Genomic DNA, 13,238 nt, shown 5'->3' on the forward strand with positions numbered 1-13,238 from the left:
CGTGCCACCGCTATGTCTTTAGAGGATACCCGAAGAGGACCCGGAGAGGGATCTTTGGCAAGAAATGATGGTGTAGAGATCGTGGCATTTGATCCATATCCTGCGAATTTTGGAGATGAAAATTTGAATGAAAATTTGAGCTTTGAGTCTTACTTTCCACATCCCGTAACGGAGGTTACGGAGTCTATTCGTGAAGAAGGAAATGCACCAAGTCAAGGGGTTTCTTTGAATTTAGATGAAGCACGGAATTTGCCTACATTGCCTATCACTTGTGAAGTCTACGATCAAGACCACCCAAGGATCCGAAATACATTGATGATTTGCTACAACACTGAAGAAGCCGAAGCAAATCTTGCCGATACAATGATCACCACACCAAGAGATGATTTTGCACACCCTTTGCCAATTCCAACCGCACCCGTGCAACATGAACCCTTGTTCAATGCACAAGCCTTGAGAGAAGAAATTGTTGGAGATGTTAAGGCAATTGTACATGACTCTACGGGTGGATTGAGAACAAAGATGGAGGCAATGGACACAAAACTTGATGATTATCACAAAGAGATGGTGGATCGTGCTCAATAATTGTTTAATAGGCAAGGCCTATTAAAAACCGAAATTGACACGGCCAAAGATGAATTGAAGAAAGATGTGATGAAGTTGTTCAATGAAATGGCAAAGCATGGGTCCGATACTACGTCGAGGCTCAAACTTTTGGAGCAACAAGTACAAGGTTTACTCACGCAATCGCGTATTCACATGGACCTTCTAGAGGGAGTGCGTGAAAGGCAAGATTCTTCCACAAAGAGCTTTCAACGTTTCATGGATGCTGCCGAAAAGGGGGAAGGATTGGCACGTCATTTTGTGCCACAAGCATATGCGCAACCCCGAGCTCCAAGAGGACCATTGGTTGAGCTAATTCGGCCAACAACACCAAGAGCTCCAAGCCGTGTGAGTATGATTGATTACCTCAAGGGAACTTGTCCAAGCCAAAGTTCTACATCTTTAGGAGTGTTGCCACCGACGCCAATTGTTCCAATGCCGAAGCCAATTGCAACAAGAGTTCAAAAATTGCAAGAACTTGAAACGGAGTTCGGACACCGCAATGAGCAAATGTGTGATGGCCGAACATTTGATGAATGCGTTTTCTGGCATGAAGCAGGAGTACTAAAAGGGAACAACATACGGGAAGCATATGGCAACTACATCACCGGGCAAGTGACCGCACCGTATCAACACAAGGGCCTAGAAAAGGACTTCAAGAAGCTAAGAGAGTTCATCAATGCCAAGTTGAAAGGGAGGTAACAAGTTTGATTGACAAATCAATTTTTGGTGTATAATTTATTTTAGCTAGCACATTTCTCTTGACATCTTATATATGCTAAGCTAAAATGGGTTGAAATTGCATGATGATACTATTTCGTACCATATGAAGTAAGTCCTAGTTAATTTATTTATTTTGTGTTTATGTCACAAGATTTTAAAATTGGACTTAGGAATTACATGTGAGGCGTACAATTGAGAAAATAAAATTGAAAGGGGGAAGAAAAATTAAAAGACAAAAATCAATACGCAACCCCGCGTTATAGTCTCAATATACGTTTAGGATTGTCCAAAATTAAAATCTCTAAGTCACAATTTTTGTTAAACCCGTCAATTGGCTAGTCGAAATAAAATTGATTAAAAAGAAATTATTTTTCAAAATTGACAAAGCCAAAATGACATGGGTATAAGTTTCGGCATCATCAAAAAGGGGGAAATTGTTAGGAATATATTGTAAATTTTGATGAGCCGAATGTATTTTTGAAAAATCAAGTAGTCCCCAATTTTATTCTATTTGAGTCAGTCCTAGTCTACGGAGTATGGTGCACCTATATCATGCAACCCATGTACAAGTCTGGAAAATCATATTTTGATTTTCGATGTTAAGCGGGATTATAGCTTAACATAATTATGTTGCGGAGAAATCCCCAAGAACCATGCTAGAGGAGTTGGAAGAAACGTGTGTGAGCTAAGCCAAGTGATCCTTAGTTCGAATCTCAAGTGAAGCAATTTTTAAGCTTGCTTTGGAGACTAGCTTGGACTGTATGAGAGACTAACTCCACCGTATTAGAGACTAGCTAAGGCAAATGCACAAGTCTCACAGAAGCCATGCACCATATGGAGAAACATACCAAGTATGGTGGACTAAGCTTGAAATTCGAAACAGAGCATCTCACCATGAACAACAATGGAGTTTTTACAGAGGTTCCAGTATAATATTTTACAAGGAACATGAAGGAGAAAATATATGATATATATTTTCATCTGAACATCAAGTTTTTACGGTGGAACCGGAGACGCTCGAAGAAGGCTGATTTGCGGAGAAATAATTTTATACTCAAGCAGGAATCAGCAGTTAAATTATTTGATCAACTTGAAATGTTAGAGCATTTATGAAGGAGAAGAAAATCAAGCACGCCGCACCGAACTTATTCAAATTTTGGAGGCTACAAAATTCAAGACACGGCAACGGGCAATTTATTCAAATCATCTGACAAAAAGGAGAAATGACATCTACCTACAATTGCAGATCAAGTTGACAAAATTATCTGATCAACTACAATTCAAAATGAACGATCGAGATCGAAAGTTGATCAACGGGCAAATAGCTTTCACTAGCTATAAATTGTCCAAGCAGACTTGAAGACAAAATGGGGCTTGAATATGGCTGAAAATTGAGATATACAAGCAAGAGAAAAGCAAGCAATATTTATATCAGCCAAGAAGCAATATATTGAGCTATACACGATAGAATTCAAGTCTGAGTGAGAGAAAAATTTTTATCTCTTTGTAGATTTCTCTACTGAGTGTAGAAAGAGGGCGGAGTAACTAGAGAGAGTGAAAAACCCTGGTTGAGTGTAGCTTTGTGCGTAGCACTCGTGGTGAAGGGCAGAGGAGCTTGTGAAAACCCTTGGAGGACGTAGCTTTGTGCGTAGTTCTCGTGGTGTAGGAGTACAGCTTGGTGCGAAGTACTCGGGAAGGCGGAGTAACAAGAGGAGCTTGCGAAAAACCTTGGATGAGTGTAGCTTTGTGCGAAGCACTCGGAGAAGTGTCGGTGGACACTTATTCACTATTGTATCTGGGTGATCGAAGAATAGTGAATTTCCTCCTTGAAGTGAAAGGAGAAGAGTGGACTAGGAGGATTACACCACCTCTGAACCACTATAAATCTCTCTCTCTCTATTTACTTACTGCTCATACATTTCATGCATGCTTATTCTAACTGCGAACTAACCCGATTACGATTTATCGCGTATCTTTATCTGTCTGGGTTTGATAGTTCCCACGTTTGCATGCGAGCCAAACTTTGCGTACATTATATTTGAACCATATTAAGTGTTTCTAACGTGTTGCATGTTTAGAATATCTCTTTACCGCTACTTATTCCGCTGCACACTCTAAGTTGTTTATCTTGTTAATGCTTGTTACTTAGAGTTGAAATTACCAAAGTGTTATTTGCCTTGTGTGTTTTCGAAGAATGTTTAAAAAGTTAGAGAAGTCTATTCACCCCCCCCCCCCTCTAGACTTCTCGCCACCCTTTCGGGACCAACAGGCGGATCTTCTAACAAAATTTTGTTAGCGTACAAAGTCTTCAGCCAATTTGAATTGAGTATCTCGATCACCTTAATTCAAGGAGTTTTCACACAAATTACTTTCAGACTTCAAGAGTCCTATTATTCTACTATATAAAGAGGCATGAAGATCCAAGTATTCTCCAATCTTAATTATCTACTTCCTTGTATTACTCTGCTCTATTATCTACTTCAACTTAGAATTGTTCAAAAGGCGATCAAGTGCTATCAAGTGAACATGCTGATTTATTCCATTGAGGTGTGATGACATCTATTGGATCAAAAAGTGAGAATTGTCTGGAACATGGATTTTAGAAATTCTACCAACTCAAGAAGATGATGAAGATTGGATTTGGTGTGAATGATTATACCATAGTGCTGTATGGAAATTAATTCAACCTTTTTTAAAATCAGTGATCATCTAGTGGAGTTGGATTACACTTTTTAGTAGCCCCGCAAATGTAGGAGAAAGTTTCTCCAAATTATGTCAACATATCGCGCGTTCCTGGATCCCTTACTTATTTGTCGTTATTTTTCATATTACGCTCGTCTCTGTGTCTGACACAGGTCGTAATCCAGTTAATTAATTTTTCTAAAATTAAGTAGGAATCGATTAGGATTCTTGCATTCAAGATTCACGAACTTTTAAATACGATCATTAAAAAGGGAACATGGGCAACATTTTTGTACCCCATAGGGTAATGGCTAGGGTGGAAATGCAAATAAAACTATCTTGTATGGTTTGAAGAAGAAGTTGCACAATGTAAAGATGAGCTAGATCAAGGAGCTACAATACATCCTTTGGACTTACTGGACGACCTCTTGAAGGGAAACCCATAGCACCTCGTTCTCACTCACCTATGGTTGGAAATATCACCCTAATCCAAGCCCAAAAACGAACTACTCACACTTCATAAGCATAAATAACAACAAAGCACAAGAAAGTATCATAAATATTGCACAAAAGCTTAAAAAGAAGAGTGAGAAAGCTTCTCTATTGAAGATGAGAAATTTGTGGTTGAATCCCACTCCAATCCATGATTACAAGCTTTGTAGATGAGTTAGAGATGAAATACTAGACTAATCTAAGCTAAGGAAATGAAAGGAAGTGAAAGATGTGTTTTTGGGGTGAAAAATCCTCTTTTAAATGACAAAAAATGGGCTGTTATGAGTTGCAGAGGGCTGGCCACGGGTGTGGCTTCACCTGTGGCCAGAAATGCAGGGCTCACTGCCTAGTGGCCACGGGTGTGGCCACGGCCGTGGCTAGACCCGTGGCTACAGGCAATGTGCACTGCCTGTGCACTGAGTTCGTCTTCTACACAAGTTTTCACCCTTAAAACCTTTGAATTAGCATTTTTAGTCTTCATCAAAGTTGTATCCCTTCAAGTTAGCTTTCCAATGACACAAGAATCACTTCAATTGGACATTTGTAGCTCAATATATGATCCAAAGACTATGTCGTTGATGTGCAGGTTGGGAATTGCAATGCATTGATCTTTTGATTCTCTTTTGTTTTGGTTTGCCCAAATGACTAAGACCATTGAAAGCACCATCCTAAACTCCTTTGGAAGTGTTGCATTCATCTCCATTGCTTCATATTTGGCTCTCATTGACTCCAAATTCATCCAAAATGCCTCAAAAGCACACAATTGCCTGTAACTCTACAATTTATGCATCAAAAGATATAAACAAAGGAATTAAGGCACTTCTTTGCATAAAATCAAAGTGTTTGTCACTCAAAATATGTCTACACAAGGGGTAAAAATATGGACATAAATGCACTTATCAGAAGCCTAGTGAATGGTGTTTCCCACACAATCGCCACCACCACCTATCTAGCGGAACCTCACTTAAACACAATACCATAGCAAGATAGAACTCCAGCGCAATGAAGCCTAATGAACGGTGCTTTCCACGAATCCGTCACTACCGCCCAACCAGCAGAACCTTACCTAACAACACTCTCAATACCAATCACATGGAGGTGGAGCTCAACCTCCTACACAGGCCAACAAGGAAAGGGGTTGATATAAAAAATATTGCTCCAAAAAGGTAGATACATATACAAATGGATCAATGGTAATAGCTCAAGTTCATGCCAAGGTATAGATTTCCAAGAGATCACACTAGATTCAAAGGGGTCAATACAAAAGGCATAACGGATCTTCAAATAGTCTTAGGAATGAACAAAGGATTCAATACAAATAATGTAGATATCAAGAGAGTAGGATTCATAGATGAACAATAATCCATAACTAAAAACAGTGGTGAAGGGTGGGTTCTCCACCCCTGCCTTTCACACTAAGAGATGTCTAGCAGGGTTGGTTCACGGGTTTCCCAACCCCGTGACCCAATCCCGTTAGGTCAAAACAATTAAGATACCAAGCAGAATGATCATACTTCAACAACAGTATGCAAACTAGACATCAGAATCTCACATTTCGAGAGCAGAATACATCAATATCAACAAGGATTCAAGAGTAGAAGAAATGACAGAATATCAATACAAGAAACTCCCAAGAACAAGACACATTATCAAGAATATTCAACCACAACAAGCTCAGGAAATCACACACAGTAGCATATAAGAGTGAAAATAGGTTTTATTGGACATAGGGTTATCTCTTCAAGCTAGCTATCCACACTAAAACCTCCAAACGCTCAACCTAGCAAGCCATCACCTCCTTCTTCATCTTAGGAACCCAAAACCCACCATGGAAAAAGAAGAATCATAAAGACGGTGAACCAAAGGAAGGAAAATGAAATAGAAGATAGGATCTCGCCATTGTCTATCTTGAAAAACCATAAAAGGAGAATCTTGTCTTGATTTCTTGAAGAGAAAAGAAAGAAGAATCTTGATGCAAAATGGGGAAGATATGGCGTGAAGGAGAAGAAGAAATGGGGAAGAGAGATCATAGAGAGTGTTTGTCTAGGTAATATTAGGTCTTAAAAATATAAGATATGATAGATATACATATGTATATATATTAGGGTGAAAGAATAATGAATGTGCTCTTATATTATATGTAGGAATTATATCAGTTCCAGAGTAAATACATTGAGCCATAAAAGTCTAATAATAATAAATAAGAGAATAAGAATAAAGCACACAGTACAATTTATTAAAGGTCTTAGAAAAATGATATATATGTCACATTTTAAAAATTGAGGGACAACATTTACACCACTAATAATTAAGGGGTGACAGTGATAATTGGCATATTTGTGAGAGACATAAATTACAATTTTCCCTTATTACTCTTTATGGTTTTAGGGTTTTCAGGCCCAAGGAGGTCCAACACAACCTTTGGTTGGAGGGTGCACCTTTCAATAGAAATGTATGCCTATCTCGGAGACAACGCTAGTACTCGGAATCTTTTTTGGTATTCCCCCCCCCCCCCCCCCTCTGGGTGTTCAGTTGTCCCCTTTTACAAGAATGGAGGAGCCTTTATATAGTGACTCCTCCTCTACCGACTTGAAGGCCCTTAATGGCCGACTTCAAGACTAATTAAAATATGGAGCCGTTGGATGCCATTACTCGGTCGACCAACGGCTCTTCCAGGTTTGTAACAGCCTGACCGGGTCCTGCTTTCAATGCCCTAACGGCTCCCTTTTAAACAAGCCTCTTCAATGCTCTCAACGGTTCCTTGAATCGAGTCTTCTCCTGGGCTTGGGCCTTGGTCGACTCCTCGTCTTAGCCTGTGCTCCCACTGGGCTCCTCTTTAGCAGTTCTGATCCGGGCCCCGTGCTTGGGCTTGGGCCGACTCCAGGACTCGGCCCAATTGCTTTTCGGGCTCCTCAGACGCTGGCTCACCTCTCCTGTCTTGAACCATTTCCTTTGGGCCCCTATCTCTTGGGCCGGGGTCCTTACCCCATCAACTAGTCCCTCACTTTTTCATACCCGGTACGCTAGCCTAGGTTTGGAAAAGTAGCAACTGTCCATCTCCTTCAATCACTGTATCCACGCCTTGAATAGCCTTCGGTAACGTCCGGATCCTCAGCCATTCTCTCCGGATCTCGCGGGGCCGTTTGGATTCTTCTGTCTAAACTTGGCACCTATAAATGGCATCCTCCCTTCTCTCTTACCTTCACAAGTCCATCATGGGTCGTTCTCCTCTGAAAGGAAAATGGATTGACTTCGGGTCTCCTTGGCGTCCGCTGCCCTCCAAGTGGACTCGGCCTGAACGGGAACACAAAGAGAAGACTCCTCGCCCAGCCCCTCAGAGGTCTCCTGCCGGCGCTACGCCTTCAGCTTCTCAACCGCCGACTCCTACTCGACGCGAGGTCGCTCCGCCTTCACGCCATCCGCCTACTCCCACAACTGCCCGAGTGACTTCTCAAGATGGGTCCTTTGTTAAGGTGGCGGTTCCAGAGCAACTTACTTTCAGAATGACCTTCTCAATTCCGCTGGACGACCTGGACGGGCCGGTTACGGACCTGATGAATGATGGGGATTACGCCCGCTACCTGGAGGTGTATCCGGATGATGAGGAGCCAATTGCGCCACCACTCATGCCAGCTTTCTGGGACTCATTCTGTCCATCCCCGCCTGGACCATCGGGGGGGTTCTTTGGGGGCGACTCCTCCTCGCCTGGCGAGTGATCGTATGTACCAGAGTCGGCCATAGTTCGGAAGAATTTCTTTTAGGAGCATTTTCATATTCCTTATTGTAATAAGCTCCTTGCCATTTGTATCCTCCTTTTTACAATAATAATAAGAAGAAATGCTATTTTCGCCTTGCCTTATGTTTTGTCGTGTTCTATTGCGTATTCATCCGGACAACTGGTCAAGGAGTCGGTCACGTCATCAGAATCTTTTCAGTCTGACACCTGCAAGATTCCCCGTATCCTGGGCGAATCCAATCTTCTCTGCGTTGGCGTGCGAATCTCGCTCTTCCCGAGCGAATCTGATGGAACTAATCTCTGACAGAGATTCGCGGCATCCGTCTAATCCGGCTCAGTTATGTCAGTTATAATCTCCTCCGCGATTATCGCCTAGATATTTGCCTCCGCTGAGCTATATAAAGGCCCCTCATAGTTGATGCAAATCGCAACACTCTCCACTTTGCGAAGGTACGGCGCTATGAGTTACAGGGATGGTGATCGCCGCTGGTCCATTCGTAATAGGGAGCATGCTCGTCTGGAGCAGTTGAGGCAGAAGAGGTTGGCTAACGGAGGTCGTTTGGTGGGCGACTCGGCTTCAGACCCCATTGTGGTGCCTCCAGACATGCTGGACCTGATGTGTAGGGAGCCTATCGACGTGGAGATGGAGCCTGTGGTGGAGGATCCAGAACCGATGGTGGAAGAAAAGTGGGAGGCTCCTCCCCTCTTTGGTGTTGCCATGTCGCCGAGCGCCTTGGAGAGGCCCTTGCAAATGATCGATGACGGGAAGCCCGCCGTGTATCTGGACGAAATGCCTGAGCCTGAGCCGAGTCCTCTGCCTTTCCGCTCTCAGTATCTCCTGGAAGGCCCCCCGACTGTTCGCCCGTCGACAGAGAAAGAAGCCAAGCCTTGACCCGCTTTTCTCTTGTAATTTGCATCGGCCGAGTTCTGGGCCTTGTAATCTTCGTACTAATTAAATAAACTGTGTGTTTTTCTGTCCGACCCCACATTTTCTTATTATTTTGTCGCCCGACCTCGGGTCCATGGGACTGACTCCTAGTCTCGCTATGGCGAGACCCTCCTGGTGAGGGAGTCGCCGGGTCTGATTGCCGACCTGGCGACCGGAGTCTCTTCGTGAACTCGGTCGATGTCATTCGATGAGCCGAGTTCTACTGGGTCGTTCTAGAAGCTTCCAGCTCGTATCTCGTGGGCCCAGAGGCCATGGCCCACTACGGGCTTCCGGCTTAGCAGGCCGGGTCACTGACGTTCGACCCTAGCCTAGGGCAGACGCGCCGTCCGTGGGCTAACCCTAAGCCTGAACCGTCGCCCCGCCTTTTGAGGCAATAAATGCGGCGTCCCTTCACATCCCGTCACCTCCACTTCCTCTAACGAGAAGGTGGCACGTGGCCGTCCTTTGAAATTCCTCCCCTTTAAATAGCCATTTCGTCTCTCTTTCCATTCTCTTCTCCAGTCTTTCCTTTCAACTTCAACTTTGAGCTTCTCCGGCCACTCTGTACTTCCTCCGATCTCTCTCCTGACTTAGGTAATGTCTTCTTCCTCACATTCTTCTTCTTCCCGGAGGCGACCTCTCCCTCTTCTTCTTCTCCTTCTTCGTCTTCTTCTTTTCCTCCCCGTCGTATGGAACTCCCCGCGGACGTTCCATCGACGTCCTCTCTTCGTCGCATGGAACTTCCGGCGGACGTTCCATCGACGTCTTCTCTTCCTCCGACCCCCTCTTCTTCGGGGGCGGTTACTCCGCTGAGCCCCGCTCCCCTAACGATGGTGGCGGCTCTGCCGGGTGGCATCGGACGGCCGCGGGGCAAGTTCGATTCCATCGTCCGCCCTTCCGGGCCACCGTCCGTCATTAATGCGGTGGACCTGGAAATGGCCCAATACCTTCTTGGGCCTTCAGCCGTAGTCCTCGCCCCGGAGGGCCGGCAAATTTACGACCCCCCCGAGGGTTGTGTCGGCATTCACCTGTACTCGGTTGCCTTTGGCTTCCGAGTTCCTCCGTGTCCTTTCCTTTCCCTTTTTTACCGCCATTATAACTTAGTTCCGGGCCAATTAGTGCCCAATTCTCACCGACTCCTCACCTGCTTCGTCAACCTCTGCCACTGGTGGTTGTGCGAGCCGGACCTAGACCTATTCCGGTATCTTTTCACCGTGAACAAGGTCGGCTCGCACTCGCCGGGCTTTGTTCAAGTTGCCGCTCGCCCGGTTACAGAGGTAGGAGTCGAGATCTTCGTGGCGGAGCATGGCGATGCACTCCTGCTTTATCATAATGAATCTCTCATAAGGTACACAACTTCCTTTCAGGTGGGATTTTCTTTTTCTTCCCTAAATTCTTCATACAGTAAATAGGTATATTCCCTCCATTTTTGCCACGCATCTGAGCCGGCTAATGGAGTCTTACTGAGCTGGCTGGAAGTCTGCATGCTTCTTCTTCACCGACCGCGTCCGAGTGCTCGTGGTTACCGCCGACTGCCTCCTCTCTGATTGTTGACTGCTTGCCTACCCACCATTTTTGCTTTCCATACTTGCCATGCTTGTCACGTACAGGTGTAAGCCCAAAGATGGCAGCCATGCATGACATTGCATACCATTTACCCAATAAAAAGCTCATGTTGGTTGTTTGTTAGGTTGCCACGTACTGTATGTATCCACTATGGGGAATCTTCCAAAGTAGATGCCTTGGTAAGGTGCAATGCATTCCCTCTTTTAGATATAAAAACTTCCATGTACAGACGTGTCCTTTCGAATTTGACGATGCATCCTTTATTATCTCCCTTGTCGACTGATTGCCATTGGCCTGTGGAGGGGTATGTCGAACTACCAAGTATGTCTTCCCAAAGATAACATTCCACGTACACTTGATATGCATTTTTTATTATTATCATTGTTATTTTTTATTTTTTTTCATATGCCATATGTGTAGAGATATATAAATTGTGTAAAATATTTTTTTTTTCTGCACAATAGAAATTCACCCCCCATACGCCATATGTAAAAATATGGTCATTAATTATGTAGAGATTTCCCTTTTCTCTTTTGATTGCCACGCACCGTAGGTATACGCCATCCTTATTTGCCACATATCACTTCAATTCTCATACTTTAATCTTTCTTGAGTGATTAGGGGGGCAAAAGCCCGTGACTGTAGTCGGCGTGCTTAATTTTCTTGTTATAATGATAAGGGCACACGACCTTTGATCATTCTCTAACACGGGAGACATCCAGATGGAAATATATATTGTTGAGTCCTTGCACGAGCCTCTTTTAGCAACGTACTGCTTATTTGCCTCTTTATAAACAGAGTTCTTTCGCATAATCAATAGAAAAAAATAGATAAAACAATTGTGACCACGGTGTCTACCGTTAAGGTCGTGGTGGGGGAATCATTTATTCGGCGTCCCGACTTCTTGATTCCCCCGGCCGAGTCCCTCAGTGTGATGGACCGACCACTCTTTGCAAACAACTTTGAGCACTTTAATTTAAATAATGATAATGGTTACCTCTTGTAGACCTCGACACACAACCTTCTTTGCTTGATTCTCCTCTAGTCATTTTCTTGGTCCACTGTTCTCCGTGAACCTTCTCAATCTTCCATCCGTAGTGAATTCTTTTCACCGGACGCTCTCCGAAATTGCTCAGACAAAGAGGTAAACGTGACCTTTTGTCACGATCCCCACAGACGGCGCCAGTGTTGGTTTTTGAGTTTTCGGGCCCAGGGAGGTCCAACACAACCTTGGTCGGTGGATTCACCTTTCACATGCGGCTTATAGAAAAATAAATAGAACGAATATAACTCAATGCTTTTTGTACGTGGAAACCGAAAGGAAAACCACGGGCCTTTTTGGGCAGTGCCAAGCCTAACTCTACTATGCATTTTGTAGGTATCTTTGTACATATTGTAGAGCTATTTTCTATATGTAGTATGGGAATATTGTGTAGGGAAGGAGCTATACTTTGTATATAGAGATGGAGTATGCTTCTTTGTGGTAGAATGGAGTCTTCTTGATAATCTTCTTGTTGTGTATATGAATTGCCTTCTCTTGGGAGAGTGGTGTAGGAAGAGTGCTCGTATGTATGAATGAATGATGTCTTCTTCAAGGAGAAAGAGTAGTGAGTGGGAGAATAGTACTTGGAGAGTCCTCCCACATGTAGATGAATGAGTGGCCCCCCTTCTTGTGCTCTTCTTCTCCTTTTTATAGCTAGCCCATCCCCCAAAAGTGTCCGTTGGACCATTAGTAGGGTATTGATGGGTGATAATTAGGGGGTTATGGGTATTAAGTTGGTTGATAAAGTGTCTAACGGCTAGTTAATAAGTAGGGTAATGATTAGGTAATAATAGGGTAGTAAATAGGTTTCATGGGTGATAATGTAGGAATAACGGCTAGTTAGACCGACCCCCTACCCGTGCCGACCTCCGGGTCGAGCCGACTCCTGGGTCGAGCCGACCCCTCGGTTTGACCCATATCTATTTTTGGGCTTGCTCCATTTTCTTCTTGGACTTCTCTTCTTCTTCTGGGCTTGATCTCTTTTCTTCTTGGGCCCCGAGCCCACGGGGTTCACACCCCATCAACTCTATTGGAGTAATTTAAAGACTTTCGTAACTCATTCTTCGACTATATAAAAAAAAAAAAAAAGAGTAAAGTATGCATTCAATTAATGTGAGAGATCCTCGATCATTATCATTTTTTCAAAATTATTAGGACTAAACATGCATTTTAAAATTTTAAATTATTGAGGAACATCTTAGTCATTTTTTATTTATATCATTTTGTATTAAATAATTAATTAATCATTGAATTTGATAGACACATATTTTTGCCATTAGAGTGTAACTAAAAATGAATAGCGCACTTCACTGAAAGACATTGGTCATTTCATTGAGTTTTCTCAAATTTCCTCAACTAAATCTTCATATATATACCGATTCTCTTCATTTGTAATGAAGAATTGCTATGATCTAATATGCTTATTTTTTGTGATGTCTGGTTACAAATGGAAAATTGAGAATGCA

Source organism: Ipomoea nil, unplaced genomic scaffold, assembly GCF_001879475.1.
Source record: "Ipomoea nil cultivar Tokyo-kokei standard unplaced genomic scaffold, Asagao_1.1 scaffold2827, whole genome shotgun sequence".
Taxonomy (NCBI): Eukaryota; Viridiplantae; Streptophyta; class Magnoliopsida; order Solanales; family Convolvulaceae; genus Ipomoea; species Ipomoea nil.